Source organism: Henckelia pumila, chromosome 1 (assembly GCF_033568475.1).
Source record: "Henckelia pumila isolate YLH828 chromosome 1, ASM3356847v2, whole genome shotgun sequence".
In the NCBI taxonomy this organism is placed as follows: Eukaryota; Viridiplantae; Streptophyta; class Magnoliopsida; order Lamiales; family Gesneriaceae; genus Henckelia; species Henckelia pumila.
The window spans coordinates 56,926,003-56,950,137 of record NC_133120.1 but is presented as its reverse complement, the minus strand read 5'-3'; positions in this window follow the sequence as shown (position 1 = coordinate 56,950,137).

Sequence of the window (24,135 nt, the reverse complement as noted above, 5' to 3'; positions counted from 1 at the left end):
CTGCTCAAGAGATTATTCCGAACTGCTTGAAAACTATCAACCACTCAAACGACTACAAATACTTGAAGATATATTTTGAGGAAAATGCCGTTGAATCTCAGATATCCTCATCAAGAGTTGTGCATTATTAGTCACTTCATTTACATCTCAATGATGCAGACAATTAAGAGCCATAAACGCTACTGCATTTAACTTTCAAAAGTTTACCAAAAATGGAACATGCAAGAAGTTCACTTCAATGATGCAGAAACTGCTCCTACCCATTTTTGGCAAAAAATTGTCTCATATTTATGATGACATATAGAAGGATTAAAGATGTTTGAGACAAGAATTTAATGAAGACATCAGTCGAACGTTGCTCAAGAGTGGATATAAATAGAGGATGCAAACAAGAGACGACTACAAGAATCTCGCACAACGATCTACAAGCTAATCTAAAGCATTCTCTGAGCACTTTGAAAGATTTGTCTTGTAATTCCCCAAAACTCGAGGACGCTACTTAACATACATTCTTTTAAAAATTCAAGAAAATATTTTGGAAATAAAAGATTTATTTAAAAGGAGTAAATGTGCACCATCATTTGAATGAAATAATCCTCAACATCGTAGCTAACATAACCAACATTAAAGAAATAAAATTTTTTTTCCTGCCAAATAAACTAAAAATTTCAATTCATAAAAATTCCTCTGAAAACGTGCTCATGCATCTTTTGCATGCCCGACCGTTTGCTCCGCTTCAAGTCCACCTCCATACTCATAAATAAAATCATATAGAGCATCATTTCTTGCATCATTCAAGTATAGTGAGTCTAAAGACTCAGCAAGAATATACATTCATATAATGCATACAAAACATAATATTTAATGCAATGGCATAACATAAACATATCATAAAACTTTTCATGTAAGGGTGATGAGATACATGAAATTGTGGCAACCATCATAATTATGAGCACATCATTAGTTTTCCGTGATCACAGATTCATTGTACAACAAACATGTGGTCTTGGCCATTTAAAATTTCATTCTTTAGAAAGGTCCTCCAAGGAGCTCATCCTAAGGCGTCAGTCCTATCATTCCATCTCGTGAGAACATCATTTGGAAAGACCCTCCTTGGATCTCATCCCAAGGCACCAATCCCGTATTGCTACAACAAGAATACATACAACATCAAAATATTTTTCACGCATCATCATTATCATAACTCCATCATACTTCTCATAACTTCATCATTTACATCAAATCATGTTCTTTAAACTTTCGTGATCAAAATCGTGCATGCTAAAACTGGTGTAAAATCATGCACGCATCTAAATTTCCATAAGAATTCATGTTCTTTCATATTGAACATAGCTTTCATAAAGAAATATACCATATAGATGCATTATATAGTTTAATTGATCCACGTGAATTTCTCTTCTCGTTCTTGAAATTTAAACTTGAACTTTTTGCCATTAAATATCTTAAAAATATTTAAAACACCTTAAAAGATCATAAAAGTGTCCTTCGTACATTGAAAATGGTTTTAAAAAGGTGAAATTGGGCAGCCCCAGGCGCTGAGGCGCCTCCGGGAGGTGCCTGGACTACGCACTAGCTAGCGCCTAGGGACAGGGCTTCGACCCTGGCAGTGCCTAGGTGCTACAGGGTAGCTCCTAGGTGCCTCCCTACGGCTAGAACAACCTTAGGCATGCGAATTTAGTCCCTTTTTACTCTTTTTTCGTTTCAATTGACACATATCACTCACATGATGTCAAATTTTGATTTCACCCATGAAAACCTTCAACGATAAAAAAAGAATCGATCAAAAATCACAACTTCAAAAGCTTTGGACCAAAAACAACTCACTACCAAAGATTTGCATTCAAAAACTTTACATTCAAAATAAACACACAAAAATTCTCAATTTCAATTGTCCTTTCTCATCAAATCTCAAAAAGCTTTTCTTAAAACTTCAAGAACGATTCACATATCACAATCCTTCATCATGCTCTTCAAAAATCTCATAAAATCCATACAATATACATTATTTACACACCAACATGCAGACTTTTCATATCAAAATACATAAACTTTTGAATGGTGGTTTCATAACGTTTAAAACTTTCCTGATCATTGTAGTTTGGATTTATCCTATAGTTTGGGAGTTATCTAGCCTCAAACGGTGAAGAATTTGACCTAGATTTGGATGCAGATTTGAACATGAAGGGGGAAGGAGAGAAGGGACATAGGCGGCGTGAGAGAAAATAAAAGTTTGAGGGGAGAGATTATGTAAGTACCCGCATCGTGATCACCTACTAATCAGAAGCTTAAGCATTCAATTAAACATTAAATAATCTTAAACAGAGTACCAGAAAAGAAAAACCTAGTGGTCAACTCTGCCATCCAGCCTTGGTCACCACCTAACCTCTCTGTCATTAGGAGAACTACCTGCATCTGCCCCATTTAATGGGGGTATCCAGACAACAAAAAATAATCAGAAGTAAGCCTAACATGCTCAGTACAAGAGTATGAGTATACGGTATTATACGTGCATGTATGCAAGTGAACTGGGTATCAAGAGACTCAGGTCAAGAATACAGCTCATAGACCGGGCCCAGGATATATAGCATGTTGCGTCGTTTCCTCAGGAGGTGGCTCATATACCCAGTGGATAATGGTGACCTGGTACTAGTACAAGTGTCCAACTATATCGGTGACCTGACACAAGACTTACGTATCCAACCATCCACAACTCGTAGGGTAAGCGTCCTACTACTACAGGATATCTCAAGGATATTGGATCAAGATGCTCATGTATGCACAATACAGTCATGACATGCTGTATCATATAAATCATGCAATCACATAATACATTCAAACACATAATAAATGCATACTCAATCTGGATATCTCGAATAATACTTGCATACCTTACTAAGGCAGATTCTAGAAGCTCCCCTCTAGGTCCAAGCCTACCATGCAGCACTACAATACATAAATCCACGTATTATCTATCATGCCAAACATCACCTATCATGCTCTAAAAGCCTTAATTAAACTATAGCATACTCCATATTTCCTATAAGGAGCCAGAGTCATACTTTCGTCCATCGTCAGCCCGCTGATGTCGCATGCCCCAGAGCCTGGGCATAGCCTAGCTACGACCCCTGGACACCTCGTCAAAGCTCTGCCGCTTGGCCGCTACTACGAACACTGTCCGTACTATAAAAATATACTACTTCCTACTCCAACTCTTAAAGAAAGAGTCCCAAATCCCTTAAAATAGAGCCATTATAGGAGAGGAAAGGATTTTTGGCATTTCAAAATGAGAAATTCGGACCATATTACGGGAGAGGAGAGGGTTTTTGGCCCTTATAATAGTAGTCTGGTTCCATTTTACAAGATTGATTTGATAATCATGTTTAGAATTAATAAAACATGATTATGAGATTTTAGCGGACCAAGGAATTGGGTCCAAAACACCCGAAAAATGCTAAAAAGGCTTATTTGGGCACGGGAAGTTTGGAAGGTCCGAACAGGGTTCGGAGGGTCTGAACCAGATCGGAACCAGCGAAGCCAGTTCAGAAGCTTTGGGAACGATCGGAACATCCGATCAGGTGATCAAGCTTCCGATCTGTATCATTCGGGACGTGGCATTAGAGCTTGTACATGTAGCTGCATGCAAGAGATCGGAACCTACGAAGTGTAGATCGGAGCTTCCGATAGTAGCCAATGGACACTTTGCATGCATGCATTGATCGGAGCTTTCGATCGTCATCTATAAATAGGGGTCCGAATTCCTCATTTCGAAATTTAAAAAATCCTCTCCTCTCCCGTAGTGGCTCTATTTTAAGGGTTTCGGGACTCTTTATTTAAGAGTTGGAGTAAGAAGTAGTATATTTTTATACTACGGACAGTGTCCGTAATAGCGGCCAAGCGGAAGAGCTTTGGTGAGGTGTCCAAGGGTCGTAGCTAGGCTATGCCCAGGCTTTGGGGCATGCGACATCAGTGGGCTAACGACAGACGAAGGTATGACTCTGGATTCTTATAGGAAACAGGGAGTATTCTATAGTTTAATTAAGGCTTTTAGAGCATGATAGGTGATGTTTGTCATGCTAGATAATACATGGTATTTATGTATTGTAGTGCTGCATGGTAGACTTGGACCTAGAGGGGAGCTTCTAGGATCTTCCTTAGTAAGGTACGGAAGTATTATTCGAGATATCCAGATTGACTATGCATGTATTATGCATTTGCATGTATTATGTGATTGCATAATTTATATGATACAACATGTCATGACTGTATGATCCATACAAGAGCATATCGATCCAGTATCCTTGAGATATCGTGTAGTAGTAGGGCGCTCACCCTACGAGTTGTGGATGGTTGGATACGTATGTTTTGTGTCAGGTCACCGATATTGTTGGACACTTGTACTAGTATCAGGTCACCATTATCCACTGGGTATATGAGCCACCTCCTAAGGCGAAAACGCAGCGTGCTATATACCCTAGGCCAGGGGAGTGAGCTTGTTTCTTGACCTGAGTGTCTTGGTACCCAGTTCACTTGCTGTAGCGATCCAACCCGGATCCACTACCTAATCAAAGTTAAGAGCATAATTAATCATGCATTAAATAAATTGCTGTGAAAGACTTAAATACAAGCAGACCGACAGAATACAACCGGTTAAACAAATTCGATTATACAACCCAATCGAATAAATAAGCCTAAAGGGCAAAAATCTACAGCTAATCCTGCTATTTTCAATGGTCACTGGAGACTCCAAGCTCCTGATGCTCAAACCTGCACCTACAGCTTCCCCGTCGAATGGGGTGTCCAGATACACAGAAAAGACTGGACGTGAGCTCTAAGCGCAATACAAAAGCACGTGTAAAACATACAAATAAGATGCATGAAAATGAAAGGGTATCCATATCGGGGGTAACTGTATACAACTTTTGAGACCCCGTTTTCTAATCATCTAATTAAAATTAATCCTATCGATAATCATAAAAATGACCAAGAGATAAGGCAAAATTTTATTTTTTTTTTTAATAATGCTCGGCTCGATCGGTAAGATCTTACCGATCGAGCGAGCGAGAAGTTGAAACTCACTGCCCGAAGAAAAACCATCGCCGCTCGATCGGTAGAATTCAACCGATCGAGTGGGCAAGCAATTTCAGAAACAAAAACTCAACAAATGCCCTCTGCTCGATCGTTAAGATCTCACCGATCGAGCGGTGACAGTCCTAAAGTGAAAACACAGCAGAAAACTTTCCCGAACTCAAACTAAATCATGCATAACCCATTACAAAATTCATCCAAACATCATAAAATCTTCAATACGAGATAGCCTAAGGTTATAAAATCTCAAACTATTAGGACAAGCTTCAATCTAGCTTATACAATACAAAGCATAACGAGTACGGAACCAATCTAAGTTCGATGATAGGATTCGATCGACTAATAAAAAATAATACAAGTTCAAAAGATACAACCTTAAGACACGGTGTCTCACTTCTATCATTCACACCCCGTGCTAACCCAAACGACTCAGTCCGGCTCCTGATCCTCCTGTTGTCAAGTACACACACAAAAAAAAACAACAGCCGGATAACCCGGTTATAAATACAATTTCCAATTAAAAGAGACAGGCATACAATAGCAATTAAACATCTCATATTGAAATGCAACAATCATCAATACTTCAAAATGAGAGTTGATGTATGCATGACTTCAAAACACAGGATTATCAAGTCAGATAATCGAAATATCAATCGGTACTCGGTTGGGATCCCGGAGTCAAGTTATTACGAACAAACACCGACACTCCCATTTAGGGTGGATGTCGCACAACTCAACTCCTAGACTTCAGAGCAACTATAAGAAGTATTCTAGTACTTGGAAAAACTCGAAATCCAAGGCCACTTCAATATAGCTCCCTAAATCGTCTAATTTCAAAATGAATTAAATATTCGGCTCAATATGAATGCAAGTGTAAACAAAGTAAATCAATCAAGTTCACACCAACAAATTAACATGCAGTATGTGATTTGTTTGGGACTCGAGAATCAATCGAACTCGAGTATTCAACCCCATTCCATTCAATGTTGTCTTTTACCTTTCCAAGTTCGTCGTGGATTCAAATCTGAAAATAACAATGAACTCAATCAATATCGATTCAAATCAAAACAAACCATTACAAGATGTTCAATACTATACCGTCTTCAACTCTCAAATCGGTTCAAACTCCCAAGTTCATTCCAAACCCGAATCTTTCAACCAAACTCTGAAAATATGAAATACGGATTCGATATCAATCTACTAACTCAAACAAACCTGGAAATCAAATCGAAATAATAAAACCGATAATCCAAAACTCGATTTCGACGGCATGACGGTTATAAACGGTCAAACCAAAAATCTCAAACCAATTATCATCATCAAGACAACTCAAACCCATCTTCCAATCCAACAAAACAACCAAATCCACCATAATCACAAAACCCATTTTCGAAACTTAAGCTCCAAAAATCATATAAAATCCAAACTTCGTTCTTTTTCCGAACCGACTCCGAATACACAGTCTATGCTAGCTTAAGAACGACATCCTTGAAAATCATCAAATTCTGACAACCCAACAAAAATAAAGTTCTAGAGATCGTAGCAAAACTTACGGAAAAACGACGCCCTCGTTGCGGTGATCGTGAATCTCAACTCGAAACGAAAATCTGACGGTCGGATCGTGTGAATCGAAAGAAAAAGAAATCTTGGAGAATGGCCATGTCTTTCTTGGTTCTAGCATGTGGGAGAGGGGAGGAAGAGGATAGTTAGGAGAGATGGTGATGATATGATGTAATAAGTCAAGTCTTTTGACTTGGTCCAACCCCTCAATTTGCAACTCGGTCCCTGAAACTCCAAACTCAATCAATTCAATCCTGGTTCAACTAATTCCCATTAATTCAAAATAAATAATAATCAACTCTGCTAATCACAAAATAATTAATTTCAGGGCCTTACACAATATGATATGCACATGCTGCATAATAATATGACACACAAATGCAACATATAAGCATGCAAAACCCGCTGGCTATCTCAGTCAGTACTTACGTACCTTATTATAGGCAGTCCTAGCAGTCCCATTCTAGGTTCCAAGCCTATCATCAACTCTACAATGCAATTACCCATGCATCATTAATTAAGCTCTAAAATCCTTAACTAAGCTATTGCATACTCCTAAATAATTTAAGGAGATCATAGCTATACCTGCGTCCGTCTCCAGCCCGCTGATGACAATTTTCTCAAAACTAGGCCACAGCTCCGCTACGATGCCTGGATCGCTATGCCACTTCCGGAATCCCAAAAGGACACCTAGAATTCCCTAGATCTAAGTTAGAAGGCTAAAGAATTGAGAGAGAAAAAGGAGAGGTGCAAGTTGAAAATGAAATCTTGGCCCCCTATTTATAGGCAAAGTTTGGAGCCTCCGAACTCAACTTCGGAGCCTCCGATCCGGTTCGGATCCACCATTCCTGACTTCGGATCCCTCGAAGTCCCATCAGTGATGTTACCAATGATGTATTATTCTCGGACAGCTGGCCATGCAGTTCGGAGCCTCCGATCTTAGGTTCGGATCCTCCGAACCAGTTTGGAGCCTCCTAACCTGGTTCGGGTCCTCCGAACCCTCCGAACTCTCGGAACCTTCCCGGCCATTTTGAGTGTCTTGAATCCATCTTTGGACTCCGTTAATCCATTAGAAATTTCCTTAATCATGTTTTACTTAATTTAAACATGATTATATGATTAATTACGCATTAATTTTTAATTCCGGATACGGGTCACTACATTCTCCCCCCTTAAAAATTTCGTCCTCGAAATCCAGGGTAAACCTCGAGAACTTACTAGAAACCCTTGCTCAAGTGTCTGATCGAAATAGCTCCCGACACACTCAGACTCTTGTCGAATTCCCTGCAAGCTCCATTAATGCTGAACCGCATTAACATTCTTCCAACTGAAGATTTTTGTGCTACTTGTCGACAGTCGAACTCCTCTGTCACTATTGTATCACAACATTGATACATCTGCCGTCCTAACCACGATCTCACTGATCACGAAGGATACCAACACCCGCTCGATCGAGATCATCTACCAAAGGAAAAATCTTGGATTGACGAAGACCAAATTATAACTTGACTGGCTTACGACATTCGTCGAATCACTAATTTAATCTTACCATATAATGGTTCCAAAAGTTCCCGGTGCTCAACACCTCTAGTCAGGAAACACCATTCCCAACACTGTGTTGTCACAGCAAATTTCGAATTTCTCCCAGAGGGAATCTAGTTGACAAAAAGCTATACACAAACATAACTGCTTAACACGATTTCTATGCTGGTCATCCTTCGCATGTTCCACCGAAGCAAACGAGCTTCCCAAGAATTACTGTAAATTCAGCCCACCATGTCTAGTGTGAATCACAGTTCACGTTTCTTAGTATAACTCAGCATTGTGCCTTGATGAAAACTATCATCGCTCGCCAATAATGACGCTAAGTCATCTCCTAGCCATTGGCCTGCAAAGCCATGCATTCACTGCAATGGAAGTCATCACATTGTTGATGATATACATTATCCCGGCCATAAGTCATTCACCCATGAATTCAATCGATGGACATCCTCCTGATAGTTATACATACTCGTAATCAATGTGAACTCATCAAGTCTAAGGCAAGCTCCCACCAATATGATCGACTGGGACATTTCACATTGCACAGACATATGGAAACGCTTCATATTCCATCTCAAAACTTGACAGTCATTGCACCTGGTATAACTCACCTCAGAGTCCCTGCTGACACCATCATCACTAGCTACCTATCACGCACCCGACCATTGTCCATTGCTAAAACTCAATATCCTTGACAAACAGCCTGCACGGATGTGACTCACTGAATGGAAAGAACGAATTCGATCCGTCCCGATCTTGCAAAGTCTTTGATCCCAAAGGCAAACCTTGTTGTCTACTAAGTCGATCCTTGACTATCTCAGTCACCTCAGAGATATTGCACATCACTCGCTGAAAGATTAGTGACACAACCTGCTAGACCTCGAAACTAGATCCTAGCTAATGTAACTTCTCACAATCAGACAACTGATGTCTCCTTGCTAATGTCCATTAGATTTTCCAACACTTGTCAGATTCAACACTACGGTACAACACAATAACACTTCATCTAAATGTTTTGTTGACATCCTTAATATCTTGTTAGTGGGCAACTCTCACATGAAGCATAAATCCTGATCCCCTCCGTTACTCAACCCGAGTACGCAATTTCTATCACTAAGCAATTTCTAGAATCAATATCAGTTTCCTTCTTAACGAGAATGCATAATCTTGAAAAACCACCAACTCCCTTGCTTGTCTCCACTGTCAAGTTATTGCCTAACTTGACCATACAAGTCCAATTGCAATCGTCCCCAATTATAGCAATCCTAAATTATTCATCTTCGGCAATCCTAGAGACTCTAAATCATCCAAATTGCCGAATGCTCCGAGATTGTACCAAGTATTCATCTCCTATGCATTATTCGACAGATAGTATACCCAGATCATCACAGATTGGGCTCTCAACTAATCAATCCTATTGATTCTACTGTGGCTCATACTTAGCTCACCGTGAAACTCAAATCAGACTACCACTGATCATCAAAACCTATGTGGCTCGATCAATACTCTTGACTCGGCTTCCACAAGTCTACTATTCCCAACACTAGAATACTCAAATCACTCTGGTTTCAACACACGCATACTTGATAACCAGACCATAGTTATAAGTTGTCTATCGACACAACATCGTGCCTTACTATAGACAGCTGCCTCGTACACTGAACTTAATCAACCTAACTCTGACAGATTTAGTTAATAGCCACTAGTATTCATTAGCACAGATCCCGTGCCATCTTAGCACTACCAATCGTTGTCTTGTTCACCCAAGGCGAACATCAAGATGAACTAAGCCCAATATTTGCTCACGATCTATCAACCTAGAACATTTCCATCCCATGGAAAATCCTACGCTCAACCTCTGAAAATATCAGACAGTACTTAGCGCAAACACTAGACTCACTATCCTTGCCTCTTTCATTCAGAATGAACGTCATGGTTCGTCAAGTCCAAGAACCATAACTAATGAATCCCAAGGATTCTGACAATCTTTGGACACGATCCTAATTATATTCCTTGCAAAGACTATGCAAAAATTTAAAACTAAGGTAGCTTACCTCAATAACCCACCTGGACAATCACCAAGGCTTCACGGCATAGGCCATGCTCCCCTCTCGTCTTAAATAGTCTTTAACATCTGATATAATCCCATTACTGATGACATTAATCATCATGAAAAAATTCTTCTATTCGAGTCGAAGTCTCAAAAACAACATCCCATCCAAGTTCTTGGAAGACTCCTATCGCAGGGAAACCCTAACCACAACTATGATGACAACCCCTAGTCATCGTTGGTAGAAATCCGTCTACCTACTAGAACCACTAGTCTAGCAGTATCTCAGAGGTCAAAATCTATCCGCTCAGAGTACACACTTGTCAAGGAAATCCCTCCAAGACTGGTTCCCAAAGTAGAAGTATCGAAAACTCTGACACGATTCCTCGCTCCTGTCCGCACTTGCTGGAATCCCATAAGCCAAATCTTTAGAAATCCTGCAGATGATGATAGTCTTCGGGCAACCTAATCGCCGCATCATATCCTCTTCCAAGGTCTCATTAATCCTATAAGGATAACCCAAAGTCTTAATACTATATCCCATGTCTCTTGCATGCATGCTCTGATACCAATAAATGTAGCAACCCAACCCGGATCTGTAAGAGTGGGTGCCCAGTGAGCCAACTGTGTGGCTATGGGCTTTGTTGACTCTTTGTATAAACAATCTTTTGTTTAATATGATTTACACTTTTATGGCAATGACTTTATATTACTTCATATTGTTATATTGTGATATACTATTGTTGTTTTGATAAAGACCTTGAATATACTATAGTGTATGTAAGATGTGGTAGAACATGGAGATGTCTATCATGAAATACATCTTATAGTCACTGTATATTCTAAAACCGTTCCTAGTCGATTGAGCCGTCCGATAATAAGGATAAGGATCGCTCGAGTTTGAGACTAGCATTTGCGATGCGGAGTACCACGTTTCATTGGTAGGGAACATGGAGATGTTCGAAGCATGCAAATGGATATTCATAGGATGAATAGTCGAACTACCCTATCCGGACTTTCCAAGTGGTTATCACTTATCGAGTGGATAAAGTCCGCGGTTTTGGTTGTACACCATTAGTCCTTACGACTTGAAACATCATGGAGACTCTATATGCTAGTACTGTGCTTTGACTCGTTTACCGACTCTGAGGGGGTCATCAGGTGTCGAGATTGGGTACAGTTACGACACATATAGGAGTCAATGCATTGTTGTCAAGGATTCACCACATACTTGCGAGTGTGGATATCCTATGCGATCTGAGGAGATATTAGTGTGACAAATCTCTGGCCAGAGTACTTGATGTGATTTAAGAAATGGTTTCTTAGTAGCACATGCGATGTCACTAATTTGATCTTCAAGATGTATTGCATAGTTATCGAATCTTGAGCGACTCTCGATATACCAATGGTTGTTGATTCGATCGGGATATATGGATGAAGGGACCGTACTGTACGTTAACCAAAATCTACTGGTTCTTGTAGGCACTATCAGTGATACCTAGGGAATCATGGGGCGATGTTGCTAGGCGCTTTACCATGATTCGTTGGGCAAGTCGGAAAGTGTTGTTCCGAGTCACAAGGAGTTGTGAGCCCACGGCTAGCTGTATCCCTGAACCATTGAGGGTCACACAGTGTAATGGAGTTTTAATCCCCGTTGAGATAGTTAAATTTAAAGAGTTAAATTTAATGAACTAAGGAGTTGGACTTCTTAAATAAGAGTAAGGGAGTAGGATTTCCTAAAATGACATAGGGATGGACATTTTTGGAAACCACTGAATTCGGATTCAGGAAAATTTATTTTGACTTTAAAACGTGCAGAAATGGTTTCTGTGCACATTGGTGAAATCGTTTCATCAATCGGAGTCACGATGAATTTTATATTAATTTCTGAACGAGCGGGCTTTGCTTGTCGGGCCCCAGCTTATGACTAATGGGCCCTAAGGTGTTAGTGGCCTGCATTATAAATAAGTTATTTCAGTACAGAAATTACACACAACAGGTCATTATTTTGAGAGCAATAATTTCGAAAACCCTAGCCCCTATTCTCTCTCAATTCGGCCGATCACCCTCCCACTCTGTCAGAGAAATTCCGGTCTGTGATTTTGAATCGCAGTAAGGAATAACGAATCAAATTCGTGTATTCTCTTCGCAGAAAACTTCTGATAGATTTTCTAGTGCAATCTATCAGAGGGATTAAACCTCTGTTCGTGGACCTGATTGAAGGCGTTCATCGGTTCCAGGGAGAGACAACAAGAGCAGAATTGTTCTGTTGGTGTCCATTAATCTCGTTGCGAGATTTGAGGTAAAATTTATTTAATTGTTATTTAAATTTTACACACACGTAATTCAATCGATGAACGGTTGATACCCATACCATGGAAACGTTCCATGAAAAAATTTTTAAACTTCCACTGCACCGGGTATCAATCGTAATTGGTCTGGGAACTCGCCAGTTTTCCAACAGTGGTATCAGAGCCAGGTTGCTCAGATCAATCGATTGAATAATCAATTGTACAAAATTTTTGAGTCTCGGTTTATGAAACAAAATAAATATTTTTAATAAAAAAAATTTTTTTCGGGGCAAAACCCGGGCAGCGATTGGATCGCTGCCCGGTGGGGCAGCAATTGTTGCTGCCCCGGGCGGCGCACGGCGCCGCCCAAAGGGGGCGCACGGCGCCGCCCAAGGCGGCGACTGTCGCCGCCCAGGGCGGCGCACGGCGCCGCCCAGCGCAGCGCTCGGCGCTGCCCAGGGGCGGCGCTCGGCGCCGCCCAGGGCAGCGAACGGCGCCGCCCAGGGGCGGCGCCAGGCGCTGCCCTAAAGGGGCAGCCGGGCTGCCCCCGGCCCGCGCCCCGGGTGCGGGCCGGCCCGGGAGTGTCCCGGGCGGCCCGCCGAAAAAATTATATTTTAATTTTTAATATTTAAAATTTTATTTTTGGTCCGGTCAAAAATTGTTTTTGATTGGTTCACGAGATTTCGGATCGAATTGTTCGAGTCCGTAAATTTTAAAATTGATTTTGGATAAATTTGAATTTTTGGAAAATTTTAATATTTTATCCGTAAATTGAATTTTGAAATCAATTATTTTGGTACAATTGATGATAAGATATGATCTTATGATATATTAGATAAAATATGATTTTATTTGTAAAATTGGATTTTATAGATAAAATATGATTTTATTTGATATGGATATAAAATATGATTTTATATGTGAAATGTGATTTTATATATAAAATATGATTTTATCTTGTTTAAATTTGAATTGCCACAGCATGTTATCCAATAAATTAATTTTGAATTAAATGTTATTGGATAAGGATGATCGATTGCCATGACCAATTTTGTAGGTGTATGTTAGGAATTTACATTTTGTCTTTATTGTTGTTGGTTTTATTAATGGGCCTGGTTTATGGCCCGATATGAATGTCATATGTAATAAAAGTGGGCTTGGTTTATAGCCCGTTCCCACCCCCTAAAAATGTATCCCCTACTTGTCATTGTTATTTAATTGTAAATACATTAGATTTAGTGGGAGATCAAGATTTGAAGATGGTGGGCCCAGCAGACAATGAAGACTGAAGAAATGTAAATTGGAAGCATATGTAATAGGATTGCATTTGCATACTGCATATTACCTAGGATTGGACTAAGACCCGTGATTGGCAACCACGGGTCAATTAGAAATGGAATCGATCATCCTATATAATATGTGATATTATGATTGTATGCATGTTTAGACATAAATTGCGTGAATCCGGCAATGCATGCAATAAATTAAATATGATGAGACAAATATTTTTATAAATAAAATCCCTCATTTTAAATATGATTTAAAATTTATATCAAGATAAATAAAGGAAATTTAAATATTGTTTAAATGTTCCTACCTTCCATCAACGGTCAATGTATGTGATGCTACCCGCGGATACGGTCCGGCTCATATTATTGGGGGGGCCCGTCCGTCGGAAAGCTGTACATTGGATCGACAAATGTTGTAAGTTGGGTGGAACTCCCATGGGATCGGCTCATATTATTGGGGGATCCACATGGCGACCGTCCATCACAACTTAATATTGATGGGTCATCTTGACATGTCACTTTAAACGGCGTCATATTATTGGGCCCTTATTGGACATGAGGTAAATACATGGGGGTTGCTTTGGAAGCAATTGGGCTCTACCTTTTGAGAATTATGGTTGGCTGATATTATTCGGGACCATAAGTTTGTCAATTGGACTCCATGTTCTCACTAAGGAAAAAGTTTCCCGTTTTCACTAGAGGGTGGTGAAATCGTTAAAATAGTGGGAGTGAGATTCATAAAATTAAATTCGCCTATTTTATGTCTTAGTAAATTGTTAAACAATCATTGATATATGTCTGTTTTTCCTTTTCAGTATTTCATACAATGAATTCGCGAAATCCTTTATTCTCGATCCTCGAACAAAACAAGCTGACTGGCGCCAACTATACGGAATGGTTCCGGAAGTTGAAGATTGTCTTAACTTCGGAGAAAATGCTCTACGTGTTAGAGAAAGCACCTCCGAAGGAAGCACCAGCTGACATAAGTCCGGAGGAATTGGCCAAACTTGATGCATGGTGCGACCATGACATCAAGACCAAATGCTATATGCAAGCCTCGATGTCTGATGAACTCCAGAGGCGATTTGAGGACACGGTGAATGCTGCTGACATTCACACGCAACTCAAGGAACTTTTTGGGGCTCAGTCGAGGGCTGAAAGGTTCTCTACTGTTAAGGAGTTGATGACGTGCCGCATGCGTGAAGGGACTTCGGTCCGTGATCATGGGGTACGAGTGATTTGGCTCATACAGAAGTTAGCGACCCTTGATTTGGTGTTGGAGCATGAACTCAATGTGGACTTGCTGCTTCTATCTCTTCCTTCTTCATTTGATGGATTCGTGATAAATTTTAATATGAACAAGATAGAGGCCACCCTTGAAGAGATGGTCAATATGCTCGTTACATATGAATCCACACTTAAGAAGGATAAGCAAGCTTTCTTGGTGGGCTCCTCATCTTCTGCTAAGAAGGGGCCAAGTATGAAGGGCAAGAAACGTTCTGCCCCACCCAAGAAAGTGGAACCCGAGAAGAAGCAAAAGACAAAGGCTTCAAACGATGGAAAATCCAAGGATGTTTGCCATTACTGCAAGAAGCCGGGTCATTGGAAGCGCAACTGCAAGGAGTATCTTGAGCAGTTGGGAACTGCAAAGGGTATGTTCTATATCGAAATAAACATGTCACTTAATACAACTTCTTGGGTATTGGATACCGGATGTGGATCTCACATTTGCAATGATTTGCAGGTGATGACAAGAAGTCGCAGGCTTAGAATGGGTGAGACCCAGCTGAGGCTCGGGAATGGTTCCAGAGTTGAAGCTACGGCCATTGGAGATGTTTGTTTGATTTTGCATAATGGTTTTAAATTATTGTTGAGAGATGTTTTATTTGTGCCAGATTTAATTAAAAACATTATTTCTATTTCTATGCTTGATAGAGATGGTTATTCTTGTAATTTTGTGAATGGGATTTGCAGTATTTACAAGAATGAATGTTTAATTGGAAATGGACAACTTGAAAACGATCTATATAATTTAAAACTAAAAGACGTTCCAGTGAATTGTATTGACAAACCGGCGACAACAAACAAAAGGAAAATCGATAGTCAAAACCCGGCAAACCTTTGGCACGCTAGACTAGGTCATATTTCCTCAAGGAGGATGAACAAGCTAGTGGGAGAGAGGGCATGTTTGATATGTCTGATATTAACTCTCTACCTACTTGTGAATCCTGCCTAAAAGGGAAAATGACTAAATCTCCTTTTAAGGGGAAGCCTGAGCGTAGTCAAAATCTGTTGGATTTGATCCATACAGATGTTTGTGGTCCATTTAGAGTAGGGACTCAACATGGCCACACCTACTTCATTACCTTTACTGATGATTATTCTAGGTATGGGTATTTATATTTAATGAAATATAAGTCTGAAGCATTTGAAAAGTTCAAAGAATTCAAGGCTGAAGTAGAAAACAAGCTAGGTAAAAGTATTAAAGCACTTCGATCGGATCGAGGTGGAGAATACTTGAGTACCGAGTTTTTGGACTATCTGAAAGAGAATGGGATTCTCTCTCAGTGGACTCCTCCTATGACACCACAGCTTAATGGTGTATCGGAGCGTCGTAATCGAACTTTGTTGGACATGGTTCGATCTATGATGAGCTTCACTGAGCTTCCACCTTCGTTTTGGGGCTATGCGCTTGAAACGGCGGTATTGTTGTTGAATAACGTCCACACTAAAGCAGTGGACAAAACACCATACGAGTTATGGAATGGCAAAGCTCCTAAGTATTCGTACTTGAGGATTTGGGGATGTCCTGCTTACGTGAAGCGGACAGTGGGAGATAAGTTGGATAGTCGATCCAGCTTGTGTTATTTTGTGGGGTATCCGAAGAATTCAATCGGATATTATTTCTATTATCCTGCTGAAACAAAGGTGTTTGTTTCACGGAATGCCACCTTCTTGGAGAAGGAGTTCTTATTGGATAAGAAAGGCGAGATGATGGAACTCGAAGAAGTTCGAGAGGAACCCGAAATACAAAATAACGATCCCACACCTCAGGAACCATTGCTGGACACGCCTGCACCTAGAAGATCCGAGAGGACTTCTAGACCTCCAGTTCGATATGGTCTTCTTCTTGAAGAGGGTCAAGATGAACCCGACATTGGATGTGATCCAAGAAGCTTCAAGGAAGCAATTTCTGATGCGGATTCGAATTTATGGCTTGAAGCTATGCAGTCTGAATTGGATTCGATGCATACTAACCAAGTCTGGTCTTTAGTGGATCCTCCCGATGGAATTGTTCCAATAGGGTGTAAATGGATCTACAAAAGAAAGCTTGGGCCTGATGGTAAGGTATTGACCTACAAGGCGCGATTGGTGGCTAAAGGTTATACTCAAAGGCAAGGAGTTGACTATGACGAAACCTTTTCACCAGTTGCAATGTTCAAGTCCATAAGAATCCTAATTGCCATAGCTGCATGGTATGACTATGAGATATGTCAAATGGATGTGAAGACTGCTTTTCTTAATGGAGACATTAAGGAAGAAATCTATATGAAGCAGCCTGAGGGGTACACATCCATGGGAAGCGAGCATAAGGTATGCAAGCTTCAGAGATCAATTTATGGTCTAAAACAAGCATCAAGAAGTTGGAACCAGAAATTTGATGAAACAATTAAAGACTTTGGTTTCATCAAGAACCCGGAGGAACCTTGCGTGTACAAGAAAGTAGTTAAGGATGCGGTGACATTCTTAGTACTTTATGTTGATGACATCCTACTCATTGGGAATGATGTAGGGATGTTGCAGTCAACTAAGATATGGTTATCAGGTAGATTTTCGATGAAGGATTTGGGTGAGGCATCCTACATTCTTGGGATACAGATCTATAGGGATAGATCTAAGAGAATGATAGGACTCACTCAATCAACCTACATCGATACCATATTGAAACGGTTTTCAATGGATGGGTCCAAGAGAGGACATCTACCCATGTGTCATGGAGTTTCTCTATCCAAGTCTATGTGTCCCAAGACTGATGCAGAGATAGAGAATATGACACATGTACCATATGCGTCAGCTATAGGTAGTATCATGTATGGGATGATATCTACCAGACCGGATGTAGCATTTGCTCTGAGTGTCACGAGCAGATATCAGTCTAATCCTGGTCAGATGCATTGGAAAGCCGTGAAGGACATTCTTAAGTACTTGCGAAGGACTAAGAATATGTTCATGGTTTATGGAGGACGAGAACTCAAACTGGAAGGCTATACCGACTCTAGCTTCCAAAGTGATGTGGATGACTCGAAGTCAACCTCTGGATTTGTGTTCATGCTCAATGGCGGTGCTGTCTCTTGGAAGAGTTCCAAGCAGGACACCACAGCGGATTCCACCACTGAGGCTGAATACATTGCAGCATCAGCTGCTGCTAAAGAGGCCGTTTGGATGAGGAATTTCGTCCAAGAGTTGGGCGTCATTCCTGAATTTGTTGGTCCAGTCCCGGTGTACTGCGACAACACGGGTGCCGTTGCTCAAGCAAAGGAACCAAGGTCTCATCAAAGATCCAAACACGTACTGAGGAAATACCACATAATCCGGGAGATTGTGGAAAGAGGAGACATCAGTGTCGAACGAGTGGCCTCTGCAGACAATATCGCTGATCCACTTACTAAGCCTTTGCCAGGACCATTGTTTGACAAACATCGCGAAGCAATGGGTCTACGTAGTATGACTAGTTGGCTATAGGGCAAGTGGGAGATTGTAAGAGTGGGTGCCCAGTGAGCCAACTGTGTGGCTATGGGCTTTGTTGACTCTTTGTATAAACAATCTTTTGTTTAATATGATTTACACTTTTATGGCAATGACTTTATATTACTTCATATTGTTATATTGTGATATACTATTGTTGTTTTGATAAAGACCTTGAATATACTATAGTGTATGTAAGATGTGGTAGAACATGGAGATGTCTATCATGAAATACATCTTATAGTCACTGTATATTCTAAAACCGTTCCTAGTCGATTGAGCCGTCCGATAATAAGGATAAGGATCGCTCGAGTTTGAGACTAGCATTTGCGATGCGGAGTACCACGTTTCATTGGTAGGGAACATGGAGATGTTCGAAGCATGCAAATGGATATTCATAGGATGAATAGTCGAACTACCCTATCCGGACTTTCCAAGTGGTTATCACTTATCGAGTGGATAAAGTCCGCGGTTTTGGTTGTACACCATTAGTCCTTACGACTTGAAACATCATGGAGACTCTATATGCTAGTACTGTGCTTTGACTCGTTTACCGACTCTGAGGGGGTCATCAGGTGTCGAGATTGGGTACAGTTACGACACATATAGGAGTCAATGCATTGTTGTCAAGGATTCACCACATACTTGCGAGTGTGGATATCCTATGCGATCTGAGGAGATATTAGTGTGACAAATCTCTGGCCAGAGTACTTGATGTGATTTAAGAAATGGTTTCTTAGTAGCACATGCGATGTCACTAATTTGATCTTCAAGATGTATTGCATAGTTATCGAATCTTGAGCGACTCTCGATATACCAATGGTTGTTGATTCGATCGGGATATATGGATGAAGGGACCGTACTGTACGTTAACCAAAATCTACTGGTTCTTGTAGGCACTATCAGTGATACCTAGGGAATCATGGGGCGATGTTGCTAGGCGCTTTACCATGATTCGTTGGGCAAGTCGGAAAGTGTTGTTCCGAGTCACAAGGAGTTGTGAGCCCACGGCTAGCTGTATCCCTGAACCATTGAGGGTCACACAGTGTAATGGAGTTTTAATCCCCGTTGAGATAGTTAAATTTAAAGAGTTAAATTTAATGAACTAAGGAGTTGGACTTCTTAAATAAGAGTAAGGGAGTAGGATTTCCTAAAATGACATAGGGATGGACATTTTTGGAAACCACTGAATTCGGATTCAGGAAAATTTATTTTGACTTTAAAACGTGCAGAAATGGTTTCTGTGCACATTGGTGAAATCGTTTCATCAATCGGAGTCACGATGAATTTTATATTAATTTCTGAACGAGCGGGCTTTGCTTGTCGGGCCCCAGCTTATGACTAATGGGCCCTAAGGTGTTAGTGGCCTGCATTATAAATAAGTTATTTCAGTACAGAAATTACACACAACAGGTCATTATTTTGAGAGCAATAATTTCGAAAACCCTAGCCCCTATTCTCTCTCAATTCGGCCGATCACCCTCCCACTCTGTCAGAGAAATTCCGGTCTGTGATTTTGAATCGCAGTAAGGAATAACGAATCAAATTCGTGTATTCTCTTCGCAGAAAACTTCTGATAGATTTTCTAGTGCAATCTATCAGAGGGATTAAACCTCTGTTCGTGGACCTGATTGAAGGCGTTCATCGGTTCCAGGGAGAGACAACAAGAGCAGAATTGTTCTGTTGGTGTCCATTAATCTCGTTGCGAGATTTGAGGTAAAATTTATTTAATTGTTATTTAAATTTTACACACACGTAATTCAATCGATGAACGGTTGATACCCATACCATGGAAACGTTCCATGAAAAAATTTTTAAACTTCCGCTGCACCGGGTATCAATCGTAATTGGTCTGGGAACTCGCCAGTTTTCCAACAGGATCCACTACCTAATCAGAGTTAATAGCATAATTAAGCATAAATAAATTACTGCGGAAGACTTAAATACAAGCAGACCGGCAGAATACAACCGGTTAAACAAATTCGATTATACAACTCAATCGAATAAATAAGCCTAAAGGGCAAAAACCTACAACTAATCCTGCTGTCTTCACTGGTCACTGGCGACTCCAAGCTCCTGGTGCTCAAACCTGCCCCGTCGAATGGGGTGTCCAGATACAAAGAAAAGACTGGACGTAAGCTCTAATCTCAATATAAAAGCACAGGTAAAACATACAAATATAATGCATGCAAATGACAGGGTATCCTTATCGGGGGTAACTGTATACAATTTCTCAGTAATGGAGTCTAGGACATGAGTGTTACAACCCGGAATCAAACCCTGCGTACACTACTCATTAATAACGGACGTAGACTGTGTCTCACAGATGCCAGTGCCGGATAACACGTCGGTCGTGGGGCGCTCGACATCAACCGTCCGAGCAGGGCTGAGCGGCCCTACGTGGCTCATCTCAAAAGATGGATAGGAACAATATGATATGCACATGCTGCATAATAATATGACACACAAATGCAACATATAAGCATGCAAAACCCGCTGGCTATCTCAGTCAGTACTTACGTATCTTATTACAGGCAGTCCTAGCAGTCCCACTCTAGATTCCAAGCCTATCATCAACTCTACAATGCAATTACCCATGCATTATTAATTAAGATCTAAAAGTCTTAACTAAGTTATTGCATACTCATAAATAATTTAAGGAGATCATAGCTATACCTGCGTCCGTCGTCAGCCCGCTGATGACAATTTCCTCAAAACTAGGCCACAGCTCTGCTACGATGCCTGGATCACTATGCCACTTCCGGAATCCCAAAAGAACGCCTAGAATTCCATAAATCTAAGTTAGAAGGCTAAGGAATTGAGAGAGAAAAAGGAGAGGTGCGAGTTGAAAATGAAATTTCGGCCCCTTTTTATAGGCGAAGTTCGGAGCCTCCAAACTCGACTTCGGAGCCTCCGATCTGGTTCGGATCATCCGTTCCCTGACTTCGGATCCCCCGAAATCCCATCAGTGACATCACCAATGACGTATTATTCTCGAACAGCTGGCCATGCAGTTCGGAGCCTCTGATCTTAGGTTCGGATCCTCCGAACCAGTTCGGAGCCTCCTAACCTGGTTCGGGTCCTTCGAACCCTCTGAACCCTCCGAACCTTTTCGGCCATTTTGAGTGTCCTGGATCCATTTTCGGACTCCGTTAATCCATTTGAAATGTTTTTAATCATGTTTACTTAATCTAAACATGATTATATGATTAATTACGCATTAATCGTTAATTCCGGATACGGGTCACTACACTTGCATACATGCACGTATAATACTGTATACTCATACTCTCGTACTGAGCATGTTAGGCTCACTTCCGGTCATTTTCTGTTGTCTGGATACCCTATTGAATGGGGCTGATGCAGATAGTTCTCTGATGACAGGGAGGTTAGGTGGTGACCAAGGCTGGATGGCAGGGTTGACCACTAGGTTTTGATTTTATGGTATTTATTTTGTTTAAAGTTCTGCATTTATTTTGATTAAGATTATTTAATGTTTAATTGCATTTTTAAGCTTCTGATTAGTAGGTGATCACGATGCGGGTCACTACAGATTACATGCTCAAAAATTTGTAACAAATGGGCTTGGAAGTCGGCCATTTAGTTGCAAACAAGACTTTTAAAATTAATTCTCTCTACTATTAAAATAACGCTGCACCAACTTTAAATTTAAAATAAACATGAAATATTTTTTTCTTAACTTGTTCGAAGGCTAGTCTCGTTCTTTCAGTCCACTATTAACCTGAAAATATTAAACTAACTTGCAAAACATTAAATATCAGAAATATTCATAGCATCACATAAATTAAACGTAACTTTTAAATTTCATAAATAAAATTAATAAAAACAAACAAAAAATCTTTTAAAATTTTTGTGATTGAGCTAGTGGACTTTTGGACCTTACATATCTTATCTGCTCTTATTTCCCACTTGTAACAGCTACACATCCGATCATTCAAGGATCACAAGGGCGAAGAGTCAACTCCCAACTGCTCATCTCAGACTATTGAAGAAGAGTTTCTCACCAGTTTGAATCTTGGAATTCATTCAAACTAGTCACGATGTACACGCGTTGCGTGTGTAACAATATTTAAATACTATTTTAAAATATATTAGAAATATATAAAATTTATTTTCATGATTTTTTTAATAATATAAATATTTTATAATGGATAATTTAAATAATCAATTTTTTAGCTAATCAATATTGAGTTTGTAATTTGCACCAAATATACACGATGTTTTTTTTTTCTTTATTTCTTTTGAGAAATCAAACCATCCACATAAATGATAAAATACAATCACCAAAGTAAAAAATATTTATTAGAAAAGAGTAAAAATAAAATTGGAAAAAATATATATATATATATATATTTAAACCAAACTGCATATTAAATTTTTTTTCATCTAATCAATAATTTAACAATAATCAAACTAATTTACAATTACTAAAAACAACTCTAGTAAATCTTTCGATTGTCAATACTCAATAGACACCAAATTCATTCCCCTCAAGAAGATCAATTCTCTTATGCTCTGTCTACAAAACCTGAATAAGAATAAAACCATAAAAAAAGGATGACCTAGAAAAATAAAAATCAACACATTAGCATACAAACGAATAATGGAGTATTTAAGTCATAAATAAATCCTTCATGAAAGATGAAAACAAAAATGGCGTAACAAAATCAACAATAATTTAAGCAACACAATCGATGACAAAATCAACCAACTACGACAAACATGAAGAGGAAAAAAAACATTCGATAAAGGCGAAACTTTTTGTGAATTGGAAAACAAAAAATATAATTATAATTATAAAATTAACTGATTCTCCGCTCTTTTTTAGATCAGATTAATTTGAAAATTTTTGAAAACAGTAAAAAGTAGTACGTATAAAAAGAGGAATTTAGAGCAAGACATTCAAGAGAATGTGGGTTTGAGTTTGTGAAGTGGGCCACAATTTTGATGACAAATTTGGGTTCGCGGGTTTGTAAAGGTAACTTATCATTTTTCTTCATAATTGTCTGTAATTATAATTTTTAAGGAAGGATAATTTAGTCTAAACATTAAATTGATCATGACAGTTTTTCTAAGGTGTTTAACATTTACGAAATAGTAAGGATTTTATTGCTTTACTTACTGTTGTATTGTGTTGTGAACTAGGAGTTTCATTCTAGACAAGGAATAAGTCCTAAGATTGAAGTGAATTTCATACAAGGATTGTATAAACCAAATTTTTCTAATAAATTTTCTTCCTACATGGAAAAAAGGGAGACGTAGAAGTGGTTTTTTTCAAACTTCCATATATCCTATCTCATTTACATTAACTGCTCTTTTATCTTATTATTAGTGCCTGATTGAGTATAAAATAATTACAAAAACAGTTGGAATGTTTATCCACACTAATTCAATGGTTTAAACTATTTTTGAGTTTAAAGAAACTATTCTTGATATCTAACTCTAGCAAGACTACCATCAAAGCTTCGAAAAATATTTGAAATATTTTATAAGTGTGTATTCACTTCCCCCATCCTCACACTCATTCGAT